Source organism: Typopeltis vanoorti, chromosome 19, assembly GCF_054136105.1.
Source record: "Typopeltis vanoorti isolate ZY-2024b chromosome 19, IOZ_Tvanoo_1.0, whole genome shotgun sequence".
Classification (NCBI taxonomy): Eukaryota; Metazoa; Arthropoda; class Arachnida; order Uropygi; family Thelyphonidae; genus Typopeltis; species Typopeltis vanoorti.
Genome location: NC_143567.1, coordinates 93,129,790 through 93,133,587, shown reverse-complemented (window position 1 = coordinate 93,133,587; position 3,798 = coordinate 93,129,790).

Genomic DNA, 3,798 nt, shown 5'->3' with positions numbered 1-3,798 from the left:
GCATAGCGACTTCTGATTGCTAACATTTTCTTTTTTTGGGGTTGTTGTTAAAAGCTTTTATTTTAGTGGTTGTACTTTGAATTGCGATAAGATACTTTACAGTTACTTTAGCCGACCTTCTTGACACTCATTCACGGTCATCGTACGATTAGTAATCCAAGGGCATTTGTAGGTTGGCACATTGGATCCCAATGATAATAATAATAAAAAAAGTGAACCTATTTATGTAAAAAAGATTAAACAAAATCTGATTTGTAGAAAAAAAAGCTAAAACATAATTACTTTTAGCAATTTTATTGTTTCGTGCACATCTTTCGCCCATTCTCTTGTTCGTTCCCGACACACCAAGCTTTAGCAGCAGAGCTGCTTCGCAGTTTTTTTGTCAGTCAGTTTACAATTGATACTCGTTCTCAAACACAACATCAGACTGAAATAGAAGGAAAACTGAAGCTAGTGTTTGGGTCTGAGTTACGGAGCGAGCGAATATGTCATTAAGAAAAAGGAAGAAATCAAAAGAAGAAATATGTTTGTTAAAAGAAGTTATGAAAGTTTGGCGATGACAGAAGCGTCCTATGATATTGATTTAGTATTTTTACAGTTTTTAACTTTTTAACGTGAAAAAAAAATGGCGCAGGAACGTAAAAGGTTGGCCACCCCTGGACTAGACTTTACTCACTGTACTTGCACTTATTTCGTGAGTTCTTGTGCAACCAAATATCATGCACGCGTGCGCGCGTGTATATATGTGTTTTTCTTTAACCTTCAATCTAATAAGAAATTCGACATTAGCCGTCCGATCTAATAGGAGTCATATATAGAGCCTCCCAAATATCTTATGATTTTTTTAAATTTCAGGTTTCGAAGATAAACCTAAAGTTTTCTCTCTCAAAGAAAGGCAGTATTCTGGTTTATCACGATAACAAGTACAAATATTCATGACTAATCTCACATCAAATTAATATCGGAAGTGTTATAACAAAATACCACACATGACTGACGAACAGACGTCCCAAAATGTACAGAGAATCGCTCACGTAGAAAGCATACATCCTTCACAATACGATTAACGTAACTACACTTGCATAATCATATTAATGAATTTCCGCAAAATAATTATTTTCAAAAACTAGTATCGAATTGGGTGAAATCGCATAAAACTAAAGCTGAATGGAAATAATTTTTGTTGAAAATGTCAGCACATTTTTGTTCTTATACTTTATTTTGTGTGATGTCATAACTGTTTATTTTTATTCCTAAATATTTAATTTTAAGAACTTGTTCAAATCTTCTTCCTTTAATTTCTAAATTGCATCCTATGAGTGGGTCCCTTGGCAACTATCATTACTTTAGTAGGTATTTTTTCTGTTGATATTTTCATATTTTTTTCTTCTGTATTATTGAATTTATTTAATAATCTTTGTCGGTCATGTTCATGTTCTGTTAGTAAGACTATATCCTCAACATATTCAGTTATTCTTAGTTTTTCATTTTTAATTCGCATTCCACATTTTTCCATTTTTAAATAAGGGGTTTAATGAATCACCATTATAATCAATATATGTATGTTGTTTATTAATTAAAAATTTGTCTTGGTATTTGAACACATGAATGTTCACAAGACCTATAACAACAGAGTGCAATTTGTGGACAAGTGATTAAAGATTAATGTAGCCTGGTGATATGCTTCTTAAAGAGTGGGAGGTTGTACTCAGTTGGAAAAACAGTATTAGGGAGATTGTTTCAAAGAATAGAGATTGATGGAATGAAGAAAGCTGATGAGAAGTTAGTTACGTGTGTTCGAAGCTGGAGAGTGTATGGGTGTTGACCTGTGGCTACTCAAGTTCTTACGTAGAAGGGGGGGTGAATGGCAGCAGCCAATTCAGAGGAGCCATGCCCATGAAAATACCTATGGAGCAGGGTAGCGCGCCGAAACAGAGGCGATGATAAAAAGTGACTGAAGGCAGTCTGTGAGGGAAGGGTCACCTATTAAGCGAATTGTCCTCTTCTGAATATCATCAAGAATTCTTAGAAAGGTCTTTTTTGCTAAACCTCAAATGTGGGAACAGTACTCCAATGCTGGACGGATCTGAGACTTATAGAGTGTTAAGAGAAGAGAAGAGAGGAAGAGAAGTAGTGCGAACGGAAAAGAACACCAACCTATTTAGACCAAGGAGGCAATGTGAGTAATATGTTTGTGCTAGGGTAAAGTTGACGTGACAGTCAACCCAAGAAGAGAAAGTTGATCTTGAAAGAAAACTGGAACATTATTAAAAATGAAAAGGGATAAGATAGGAATTTTATTGTGGATAATAAGGCAAGCTTGAATTTTTTGGTATTAAATTTATTAATTTGTCTTCACACCGTTTCACTATGTAGAGAAGGTCAATGATCAAGTCACTGGTTACGAAAGATCTTTATGCATCTAACATTAGGATACTCCAGGCTTTATCTAATGATGAAGAGGAAGGAAGGGTGAACAGGATTTGAAGTTAGAGGAAAAAGGTCATTGACGTAAAGTAGGAAGAATTTGGGTGAGAAAACAGATCTCTGAGGCACTTCAGCACTGATGTGGAAATCTCATTTGAGGAAGCCATCCATCATGACACCGAAAGAACGACTAGTGAAAAAGTTGGCAATCAATCACAGAATGTAGAAGGGAGCCATAAGATGGCAGTTTATTTATGGCCCAGGTCAAATGCTTTACAAATATCGAGAGAGCGATAACATGAGTTTCACAGATCTTTCCATGGCCTGAGTCCAAAAGCAGGTGAGATTAGCTAGGATTTCGGGTGTAGGACGAGAATGGCGGAACCAATATTGGTGATCGCTGATTAACTGATGAGCCTCCAGGTAATGAAGAAGCTGGTTCTTCTTAACCTTCTCCCACACTTTTGAAAGTACTGAGGTTAAAGCAATAGGACGATAGTTAGATGGCTGATTTTTGTCTTCCTTTTCAGGTACAGTCAGATGTGGGCTTACTTCCATGCTGTTGGGAAGATGCCAGTAGAATACGAAAGTTTATATAGACGATGCAGGATGGGTATCAATTCTGGAGCACAAGTCTTGAGCACAACCGGAGGAATACTATCTGGACCAGGAATCTTATTAGTATCAAGATTAATTAGGGTTTTTCTGATGTCCTTTGGCAAAAGTTCAGAGGAGGCATGCAGTGCGCAGTTTGCGGAAGTACGGGAGGTGATTTGCTTTTGTCCTCTAGACAGGAGTTAGAGTAAAAAGCTGATGCTAAGAAGTCTGCCTTTTTCAGGATGTAAGACAGGTGACAACATAAGTTACGCCCAACAGTCTTAGCAAGCGACCAGAAGACTTGAGCTGAATGAAAAGGTGGAGATTTTAATATATAAGCCATTGAATTTTTATCATGGACGGCTGAGCCTCTTTTTTTTTCTTGAGAACACTGGTTCTCAAGAACCAGGTAGGGTGGGTTTGCAGTGGAGTGGGGAATGAAGGCTCTCATTCCAGTGACGATGATTTCGGTTACTAGTTCAGTGTAGGTGTTTGGATAATGAGATCGAAAGCAGTAATCTGACCATGGAAAAGCAACATAAATATTTCGAAGTCGTCCCAGTTTGCACAATTATAGCTCTATACGGTACTAGTCTGGGATTGACTCGGCGGAGGACGAACTGTAGAGAAGGAGACTTGAATAAAATTGTGATCAAAGTTGCCAAGCGGAGAGCCGACATCCACGGTATATTTGGAGGGAGAGTTGGTTAAGAAAAATGTTAAGAACGTTGGTAGAATGATGAGAATTGTCTGGTATTCTGGTTGGTCGATTGA